Source organism: Sarcophilus harrisii, chromosome 3, assembly GCF_902635505.1.
Source record: "Sarcophilus harrisii chromosome 3, mSarHar1.11, whole genome shotgun sequence".
Classification (NCBI taxonomy): domain Eukaryota; kingdom Metazoa; phylum Chordata; class Mammalia; order Dasyuromorphia; family Dasyuridae; genus Sarcophilus; species Sarcophilus harrisii.
The window spans coordinates 606,808,221-606,819,981 of NC_045428.1; the positions used below are offsets into that span (position 1 = coordinate 606,808,221).

The 11,761-nt window shown below is 36.1% G+C and overlaps 1 pseudogene; it reads left to right on the forward strand.

Moving 5' to 3' along the window:
- The first annotated feature begins 4,156 nt into the window (after nucleotides 1-4,156).
- On the forward strand, nucleotides 4,157-5,530 carry LOC100929829 (annotated as a pseudogene).
- The last annotated feature ends 6,231 nt before the right edge of the window (nucleotides 5,531-11,761 follow it).

The window sequence follows — 11,761 nt, forward strand, 5'->3', positions numbered from 1 at the left end:
TATTTCACATTTTCTTTTTTCATTTTTTGACTTTTTTTTGAATTTCTCCAATTCATCCTTTTTATATCTTGCTTATATACAATTCATTACTGTTGTCCTCCCATCAGACCATGAGGCCTTTGAGGTTGGAGACTGTTTTTTTTCTTAATCTTTTTTTTTTTGAACCCTCAGCATTTAATACAATGTCTGGTATATATTTTTTATGTAATAAATGTTTATTAACTGAACTGTTATGACACAGAATATGAAAGGGATCCATGAGCCACTTAGTTCCATTACTTTTACAGATAGCTACTGGAGAACATATCTGTGAAGTGATGCAGCAGCATTTGGAGCCTAAGGAGAAAAAGCTTTCCCTTCTGTGCTATGATTGTTTGGATAATGATCAGAATGAGTCTCAAAGCTCCTTTCCAACTCTGAGATTCTATGATTGTGTGAAAGAACCCCAATTGTCCCCCAGTTCACTCTACTCAGTACTTGGATGGGAGTATTCCAAATCTCCCTGTACTAATTAAAAGTAGAATGCATCTTTGTAATTTACCAAAAAAAGCATGCTTTGGCTTGCTACTATTATTATTACTACTATTCTTTTCTAACAGCTTGGGGTTGTAAAGGTAGGAAGAAAATCTGTGCGTAAAATTTCTTGGTATCCTCTGAACTTATTTTTCTATTTAGTGAAGATTAAGAAAGATCATAGGATTTGTCATAAAGCAGGAATTTAATAAATCTTTATTCACTGATTTTTTTTGGGGAAAGAATTAAATATTTGAGAGAAAGGAGAATTGAGAAATGACTGAGTTCAGAATGCAAGTCCTTCCACTCTATCTTCTTTACTTACCCATTAATTCTATCATATTTAACTCTTACACAAAGTTTTCTCTTTTCTCAATGTGGTCTTTCAATGACTATGAAATGGAGCTACTCCATGTGGGAAAAGGAACCTAGATAATAATTAGGGATACTATGTGAGAATGAGGCTCTGGTTTTAGATGAACATTTTTTTTTCTTTGTTCTTTTATGATGGGTTAAGAAGATCTGTTTGTCTTGGATGTATTTTTTTTGTATAAAAATTGGGGTTTCATGTATGTAGGGGTGTTATATTCATCACTGACTCAGTGAAGATCTATCCATGTTTCTACCTTGATTTATACTTGTTAATGTGGGACAATGGACCCAAAAGTTACACAAATACAAATTTACTTAATCTTAAAGATAGCTTATAATTATTTTTCTCCAGAGAGTCATAAGGCCATCTAAATGGAAGTATAGAAAATAAGTCACCTTCAAGTTCATGTGTTAATTATGCTAATGAAAGACTTTTCCTCTTCCTCATTCTTTTGCCCTTTCAGGTACAGTAAAACATAAATATTTCACTCATTTATTCATTTAAAAATAGTGTCTATTATATAAGTACTCTATATGACCTGTTTGGCAAGGGGAAAAAAAAATGGACACAAGTATAAGGAAAAAACCACACAACACCATCTTCCCTCCTACTACACGAAGAAGCACATATTCTGAAGGAAACAAAAGAATGGGACTTTATTGCTTATCTCAACAATCATAAATGTCATCATTTTTTTAGGTAAGAAAATTTCTTGACTGGATTGATCATAATGAAGTTTGAAGATCTTCATAAACTTCCTTAAATAAATCAGAATTATAGTGAAAAAAGTAGCTATCTCTTAAGTAATAAGATAATAAGTAATACGGGATCCTACTAGGGCGCTTATATAAAAGGGAAGAGTTATCTTAAGAATCAAAGATCTCAAGTTTTGGAAGTAAGAAGGAAGGATCAGGAAGGAGCTGGAAAGAATCAGTAGTCCATGGCTAATTAGGAAAAGGAGAAGAAGGTAAAAATGAGCTATGACCAAGAAAAGCAATACGAAGGTGAGGCCTTCATCCTAAGCCCTCTTGAAACAGAAGCCTTAAGCAAACACTACCTTCTCTTGAAATTGAAGTTTTAAGAAAAGGGTCTGTGTCTCATTAGCCTTCTCCTTTGGGTCACTAGTGCCAGAAATATAATCTATCCAAACAGACAGAAATATAATCTACTATCTCTTTTCTCATGTGACTGCAGAAATCTGAGGCATCCATCACAGAAGTTAAGGATTAACTACTGATAGAGATCAATATAAATGAAGGTAAAGAACCTAACCTCTGCCTAAATTTTGGTAATTTACTATTTGATATCTTGTAACAGTTGTACTTATACATCATATTTTCATAAAAGTGCCTTAGGTTAAAGAGGAGAAACTTTAAAGGTTATTAAATTGCAACTAGGTCTAAGTGATCTAATTATTGTAATAGGCTGTTACAGTGCAATTTTCTTCTTCAATCTTACCTTTTTCCTTTTGAGATTTTAAATGATATTCTAGATTTTTATTTCTTTTGTTCCAGTTTTGTTTAACTTTCTTCAAAGCAGGAATTTCTGTATTATTCAAGCATTATATTTTAAGCTTTTTTTGATTATAAGAATATTAATTCTAGTCTATATCACATAGAAGATCAATGGGCTCAATTATGTTAATTTACTGTTTGGTGTGATTGACTCTGGTAATGGTTTTGAGATTTTCACTGCAAAGAATTCATCAAAATATTTGATTGATTGCTAGTTTCATAAATAATGTATTCAGATAAACAATATGAGGATATGACTGTGGCATTTGAAAAACTATTGTGAGTTTATGGAGGTGAATATCCTTACAGATTTGATATAAAGAATGACACTGATTTAATGAGGATGTTATAGATTTCAGGAAGATCAGAGGAAGAGAATAAGGAGGTGCAGTGAAAGATATACATGGGAGACAGGTCAAGGGAATGGCAGAGTAGGTCAGTAAATTTCAAGCTGTCCAGATTTTCCCCTCAAACAGAACAAATGTGGACTTCTGGTGAAAAAAATCAAGAAGACTTGGGGCAGAACAGGAGTCCTCAGAGCACAACTCAAGAAGATCCTAGGCTGAGGAAGTGCAAACACCTCCAGGTTAGTTCTTGGAACACCCAGTGGGGACCTCTGGGACAGCTGGGTTTGGCTGCAGTCTCAGCAGGAACCACAGAGATTTTCACCTCCCAGAAGCATTGGGACTTGAGGGTCTGAATCTGAGTCTGGGAAGACTGAGGGAACCTTGATTGATTGGGAATGCCAGGCCCAGCTGTGCTGCAGAGACGGTGCCCTGTCAGGGACATAATCTGACTCACGTTAACAAATATTTTAAGGAGGAAGACCTTGCAATCTGTACCTCAATAACTAATAAGACTATTGAGGGACTGGGCTGTTTATAAGTTTAAGTCTAGGGAGACAGAGCTATGGTTCTGATGAGGATTATGATCAGCTCAAATCATAAAGCAGCACTGGTAAAGGACAGGTAAGTCACTAAGTTGCAGAGAAACCAGATTGACTTATAATATCTCAGTATTGTTGTGTACTCCTGGGGATAGGTGGTACAGTGAATAGAGTGCCAGATCTGGAGTTGGAAAGACCTGAACTCAAATCCAGCCTGAGGCATTTACTGGTGGTATGACCCTGGGCAAGTCACTTAATCCTGTTTGCCTCAGTTTCCTTATCTGTAAGTAAGCTAGAGAAAGAAATGGGAAATCACTCTAGTATTTTTGCCAAGAAAACCCCCAAAAGGGTCACGAAGAGTTGGACAAGACTGAATAACATGTTTGTTTTATTTTTCTCTCTCTTGTGTGTTCATTTGCATCGCCATTGGAGACGGGACACTTCTCACACTTATCCTTTAGGTGCACCTGGTCAAGTCCATTGCAGAGTCACAGGTATAGACTTCAGATACTGGTTTAGTAAAGAAGCTTCAAACATTTGTATTGCTGTTTGGGGGTGAATTTCACAGTCCTGACATCTATCAGATGACTTCTTTCTGTCTTTCCTTAAGAAGTCAATCAGCCTCAATTAGACTTTTTCTTTGTCAATAAGTCAGTTTTGGAGATAAATGGGTACATTTGTCAAAGCATATCTTGATCAAGAGCAGACCCATTAGTACAAGGACAAAAGCTCCATTACTACAAGCTCCTTGGCCTATCACAAAAGGGCTATATTGAAGGTAGAAATATTTTATGTAGTTTACAGAGCTGGAAGGCACATTATCAACATGGTCTTTGGAACATGAAGGAGTAGGGAATATGCAGGAATATCATGAATCCCTTGTTTTTCTATTCAGGTAAGCATGGTGGTCAGAAGTGATACAAGGATAATGTCAAGGTCTCTCTGAAGAACTTTAGTATCGACTGGGACATATGAAAGACAGTAGAACAGGACCACCCAACATGGCGGGCCCATATCAGAGAAGATGCGGTTCTCCATGAGCGAAGCAGAATCACAGAAGCCTTTGTAGATCCAGAGCCGTCTCCACTCTGAATGTTCTAGCAGACTATGTGCTAGTGCCTTCTGGATTAATATTAGACTGACAGCCACAGGTGAACACACTGTCTGGTCCCAATGTTTTAATGTCTTTGGTCGTCTCTGTAAGTGAAGGATCTACAAAAACATGCAAACATCTTCCAGGGAACTAAGAACATGGGTCCTTATGAAATTTTTCTGATGGTTGTCTTTGGCACTCAGGTTGCAGTTGGGGTTCTGGGGAACTCTTTCCTAATTTGTCTCTTCACCCTCATAATCATCACTGGACAACGAAGGAGGGCCATAGACATGATTCTCTTCCAGCTGGCCTGGGCCAACTCCTTAATGGTTATTTCCAAGAACATCCCGCTGATAATGGCAGCTGTGAACCTGAAGAATTTCCTGAATGATCATGGCTGTAAAGTTTTCTTCTACCTTACCAGGGTGTTCCATGGTCTTTCCTTAAGCATGACCTGCCTCCTGAGCAGCTTTCAGGCCATCACCATCAGTCCCAGAAGATCTAAGTGGGCAGAGCTTAAAGACAGAGCCCTAGAGTTCCTCATTCCTACCTGTTCTCTCTGCTGGATCTTCCATCTGCTACTAAATATCCTTGTTCTTGAGAAAATCTCAGGTCCAAGGATGTCTAGCAACGTCTCAGTCATCCTGCCCTATGGGTACTGCTCTCATTCAGCAAAGACCATAGTTAGTGCTTCCCTATTTGTAGTAATGGTCTCTTTCCCTGATGTTGTGTGTGTGGGTCTGATGGTCTTCACCAGTGGCTATATGACGTTGCTTCTGTATAAGCACCAAAAGCAGGTCCAGCATGTCCACACAACCAGCCCTTCCCCCAGAGCCTCCCCTGAGACCAGAGCTACCCTGTCTATCCCGCTCCTTGTGAGCACCTTTGTGTCCTTTTACGCACTCAATTCCATCTTGGCAGCGTATATACACTTCAGAAAGCCAAGACTCTGGCTGGTGCACAGCTCCACCTTCCTGGCTGCCTGTTTCCCCACTTGTAGCCCATTCGTGCTCATCGGCACTGACTCCCAAATTCTAAGGCACTGCTCTGCTCTCTGGGGAAGAAAAAATGGACATTTCTGGGACATTTCTCTGTCTCTGGGATTTAGCAAAGAGCCCGGCCGACATAATCAATTAATAAACTTCTGATTGTTTGACTGTCTGATATTCAACATAGTGCTTTAAGTTTCCTATTGTAGTACCTCTTATGTGCCAGGTGCTATGCTAAGTACCAGAGGTAAAAAAAAGAAGCAAAAGATAGCACCTTCCCACAAGGAGATCACAGTCCAATGATAGGATTCATTCTCTACTTCAAATCCTTAGTCGGGAAAAAATTCATCCTTTGGGTTGGGAGCTAGGTCCTCACCTCCCAAACTACCATCTGTTCCAAGACCTGCATCAGCGGTCAGAAAGAATAATTTTTTGCTCATAAACATCCTTGTTCTTAGTAAACTAGAAGATAGATATATGTAGGTAACTCAAAGCCAGTTTGAAATGCATTGTAGAAGTTTGGGCTCTAGGCTGGATTCAGAAAAGTCTAGAGAGACTTACATGAACTGATGCTAAGTGAGATGAGCAGAACCAAGAGAAAATGGTATAAAGCAACAACAAGATTATACGATGATCAATTCTGATGGACGTGACTCATTTCTACAAAGAGGTGATTCAGGCTAATTCCAATACAGCTGTGATGGAGAGAGCCATCTACATCCAGAGAAAAGACTATGGAGACTGAATGTGGATCACAGCATAGTATTTTCACCTTTTTGTGGTTGGTTGTTTGCTTGTTTTATGTCTTTCTCATTTTTTCCCTTTCGATTTGATTTTTCTCATGCAGCATTATAAATGTAAAAATACGTTTAGGAGAATTGCACATGTTTAGCCTTGTTGATTATTGGTTTACTTGCTGTCCTTGAGAGAGGGGAGGTGGGAAGGGAGGGAGAAAAATTTGGAACACACATTTTTGCAAGGGTAAAGATTGAAAACTATCTTATAATAGCTAATAATAGCTTTTTACTTTTCAAAATACACGCAAAGATAGTTTTCAGCATTCGTCCTTGCAAAATCTTATATTCCAAATTTTTTCTCCTTCCCTTCTCCCCACTCCATCAGACAGCAAATAATCCAATATATGTTAATCATGTACAATTCTTCTATATGTATTTCCACAATTGTCATGCTGAAAAAGAAAAATCAGACCAAAAAAAAAATAAAAGCAAAAAACAAAAAAGAAAGGGAACAACAACAAAAGAAGTGAAAATACTTGATCCATATTCACTCCACATAGTCTTCTTTCTGGATGTAGATGCCTCTCTCCATCACAAGTCTATTGGAATTGGCCTGAATTCCCTCATTGTTGAAAAGAACCACATCCATCAGAATTGGTCATAACATAATTTTGTTGTTTAAAAGCTATTATTATTTTTAAAATAAACAAAAAAAGAAGTTTGGGCTTTTTCCTTGGTTATAGCTACACAGTCAAACAGGACAACAGGAGAATTATTCCAATGATTCAGATCTTACTTCTCGCCAAGGAAGAAATTTTCAGTATGGGAGGTTGGAGGTATTACTTCATCCCTCAGCACTGAAACAAAGTAGTTCAGGATACTGGTAGAACTGAAAAGATTTGACTTAAATTCCCTTACAAGATCTTCAGAGAATTGAGATTGGATTCATCAGTCTGGACATGGAAGTCATGATGTCATCTTGTGGTAGGTAGAGAACCACATGATCCCTTTAATCAAAAATGATGTAGCCATTTCTGCTCTCCTATCTGTCAGAAGGCTGACCTTTGAAGCATCCGATAGTATGTCCATAACTGGCTTGATCTTCCTGTTTTTACATCTAAAGACAAGAACTTTATCCTTATTTCTTTGTCCTTATTTCAGTCATCACTACCTCAGGATGTCAAATTATGGGCCAGTTAACTCTATCGCTCTTACTGCCTTCAGTGAGATCCTTATAAAACACATCCTTCTTCATTAAGAACCTTTATTTTTGCTTCTGTTGAGGGGAATGATTTTACTGCAAAAAAGTTCATGATTGTTCCAGGAAGTTTTGTAGGACAGTGAATTTTCATTCCAGCAGCTAGATTCTGTTGGCATAGCAAACATTAGTCCATTCTGTATGTGAGCTCCTGTATATTATGTACCTACTTTGTTTCATTGATCATTATCTATGTATCAATCACAACTTGCCCCAGCTTATATTTCCTCCATTATAATCACTCCTCTTCCCACATTAAAACTGAGCACACCTCTCTTATTCCTTGGACATGACAGTTCATCTCCTGTCCCCATTTCTTTGTACTGGCTGTTTTTTCCCCCTGAAATAAACATGTTTTATAAAGGTTTATAGCAGCACACCTATGAACCTTTGTAAATGACCAGCTTGTCTATGAAGATCCACTTTCAGAACGTCTATCAAGTGAAACGAAATCATGAGAATTTGTTTCCAGGGACCACACTGGGCCATCTGAAACTCAGCTGGAGAATAAATGGACATTGAGAGTGGGCTGTTAGGATAAAAAGGCAGTTGGTCATTGTTTTAGCTGGAAGATGGGTAAATTCTGTCTTTTCCAAGTGACATTTGCTCTGCAAAGTTGATTTATTAAAGGAGATTGCCCCTAATGGATTTTTGGCAATGTGCCAGCATAGGTAGTGAAACTTTAATCTGTAGTACCAAAAGACTCCACTTCATTACTGTTTGGGATGGTGACCTATAGAATACCGAATTAGGAACCCACCTGAAACTTCAGGGAATTTAAATTTTACATGTCCTTCTTATTAATTCAGACCTAATAGTTTATATTAATACTATATCAACCTTAAAAGAAATATATGAGTAAAAGGAGTCAAATGTTTCAGTATCCATTTCAGAATTAGAATTTATAAAAGGGAAAAAAAATCAAGCCTTTAAAAGCAGAAAACAGGCCACTGGATATCCTGTGAGAATCATTTATATGTGACAGCCACAGCCATGCACACACATAGCTTGTTGTTTCAAAACTGTGTGCTCCATTTAATTGAAAAAAAATTTACATTCATCTTCATTCTATCTTTATCTTCATGTAAATGGATTCTAATTCTTTCTCTGTCAGGAAAATATATGACCATAGTAACAAATGAAATGATGTTTATGCATCAAAAGCCTATAAACTAAATATTGTATCCATTGTAAAATCTCATGTCCTCTATTATTGGTAATTCAAATAATAATTTAAAATGATTCCTCATTATAGTAGGATATATTTGCCTATATAATTCAATCAAGAGATCAATAAGTAAAATTCATTACAGTTAAAAAATGAGGCATCATGATACACTTGCCCTTATTGATGGAATTTAGTTTGTGAGGAAAAAGAGAGAGGTCTAGAAATATCAGTATCGTTCTTTAGTTCTGCTGGACTTCAGCTAAGAGTGATAGTCAATCGCCAAGTATACAGAAAGGTTTGAAAAGACTATGAGGCTCAGATATACCTTTGTGGCACTTATACCTGAAATCAAAGCTTAGAAGAGCAGGAGATTAAAGTCCCAAGAAACTTTTCCTCAAACAGCAGTTTCATTGATTACAGCTTAGGGCTAGATTATTGTTATTTTTCTCATGTCTTTCAAGTATCCAAGGTGTAGCTTCACTACATATTGATTATTGATGGATAGAATTTCATGATTTTCCAAATGAGCTTAAATAAAACACTCCTTTTTTTACAGTTTACTTGTAAGTTTCTCCATTTTGCCTGGGCCGGAGAGGACCAGCTTCTCAAAATGCAGCATGACACAATTTTACAACACTGTGTCAGAAGGATTGATAAGGACATAGGAAGTAGCTGGAGTTGAAAGTTTCACAGACAAGAGTTTCTTAGGGGATTTTACTATTCTTTTATCCCAAGATTCTCATTATTATTATTTCTTTTTTTTTCACTTTGCTTTTTTTAAGCTAATGTTTTTTTATCAAAGCTTTTTGTTTTCAAAACATATGCATAGTTTTCAACATTCACCCTTGCAAAATCTTGTGTTCCATATTTTTTCTCTCCCTTCCCCTCTACCCTCCCCTAGACAGAAAGTAATCTAATATGTGTTAAACATACAATTTTTCTATACATATTTCCACAATTATCTTTTTTTTTTAATTTAATAGCCTTTTATTTACAGGTTATATGCATGGGTAACTTTACAGCATTAACAATTGCCAAACCTCTTGTTCCAATTTTTCACCTCTTACCCCCCACCCCCGCCCCCAGATGGCAGGATGACCAGTAGATGTTAAATATATTAAAATATAAATTAGATACACAATAAGTATACATGACCAAAACGTTATTTTGCTGTACAAAAAGAATCAGACTCTGAAATATTGTACAATTAGCTTGTGAAGGAAATCAAAAATGCAGATGGGCATAAATATAGGGATTGGGAATTCAATGTAATGGTTTTTAGTCATCTTCCAGAGTTCTTTCTCTGGGCGTAGCTGGTTCAGTTCTTTACTGCTCCATTGGAAATGATTTGGTTGATCTCACTGCTGAGGATGGCTAGGTCCATCAGAACTGGTCATCATATAGTATTGTTGTTGAAGTATATAATGATCTCCTGGTCCTGCTTGTTTCACTCAGCATCAGTTCGCGTAAGTCTCTCCAGGCCTTTCTGAAATCATCCTGTATGGTTTTTGTTAATTTGGTTATTAACATAGCCAATTATATTGATAGTTTTCCTAATATTGAACCAGCCTGCATTCCTGGTATAAATCCTACTTGATCATAGTGTATTATCCTGGAGATGATTTTCTGTAGTCTTTTTGCTAATATCTTATTTAAGATTTTAGCATCAATATTCATTAGGGTGATTGGTCTATAATTTTCTTTCTCTGTTTTCAACCTACCTGGTTTAGGTATCAGTACCATGTCTGTGTCATAGAAGGAATTTGGTAGGACTCCTTCATTCCCTATTTTATCAAATAATTTACATAGCATTGGGGCCAATTGTTCTTTAAATGTTTGGTAAAATTCACATGTAAATCCATCTGGTCCTGGGGATTTTTTCTTAGGGAGTTGTTTAATTGCCTGTTCTATTTCTTTTTCTGAAATGGGACTATTCAAGCAATTTACTTCCTCTGTTAGTCTGGGAAGTCTATATTTTTGGAGGTAGTCATCCATTTCACTTAGGTTATCAAATTTATTGGCATAAAGCTGAGCAAAATAACTCCTTATTATTTCTCTAATTTCCTCTTCATTGGTGGAAAGTTCTCCCTTTTCATTTTTAAGACTACTAATTTCATTTTCCTCCCTCCTTTTTCTAATCAGATTTACCAAAGGCTTATCTATTTTATTGGCTTTTTCATAGAACCAACTCTTAGTTTTATTAATTAGTTCAATAGTTTTTTTTACTTTCAATATTTTTAATTTCTCCTTTTAATTTTAGAATTTCCAATTTAGTATTTGATTGGGGGTTTTTAATTTGGTCTTTTTTTTAGTTTTTTTAGTTGCAAGCCCAATTCATTAATCTTTTCTTTCTCTGTTTTATTCAAGTAAGCCTCTAAGGATATAAAATTCCCTCTTATTACCGCTTTGGCTGCATCCCACAAATTTTGGTATGACGTCTCATCATTGTCATTATCTTGAGTGAAATTATTAATTATATCTATAATTTGCTGCTTCACCCAATCATTCTTTAAGATGAGATTGTTTAGTTTCCAATTACTTTTTGGTCTATTTCCCACTAACTTTTTGTTGAATGTAGTTTTTATTGCATCATGATCTGAAAAGAAAGCATTTACTATTTCTGCTTTCTTGCATTTAATTTTGAGGTCTTTATGTCCTAATATATGGTCAATTTTTGAATAGGTTCCATGAACTGCTGAGAAGAAAGTATATTCCTTTCTATCTCCATTCAATTTTCTCCAAAGATCTAACATACCTAATTTTTTTAATATTCTATTTACTTCTTTAATTTCTTTCTTATTTGTTTTGTAGTTTGATTTGTCTAATTCTGAGAATGCAAGGTTGAGATCTCCCACTATTACAGTTTTGTTGTCTATTTCTTCTTGCAACTCTCTTAACTTCTCCTTTAGGAAGTTGGATGCCATACCACTTGGTGCATATATGTTTAATATTGATATTGCTTCATTGTTTATGCTACCCTTTAGCAGGATGTAGTTTCCTTCCTTATCTCTTTTAATTAGATCAATTTTTGCTTTTGCTTGATCTGAGATAAGGATGGCTACCCCTGCTTTTTTGACTTCACCTGAAGCATAATAGATTTTGCTCCAGCCTTTTACCTTTACTCTATATGTATCTCCCTGTTTTAAATGTGTTTCTTGTAAACAACATATTGTAGGGTTCTGACTTTTCCACAATTATCTTTTAAAATTTAATTTAATTTGTTATTAAAG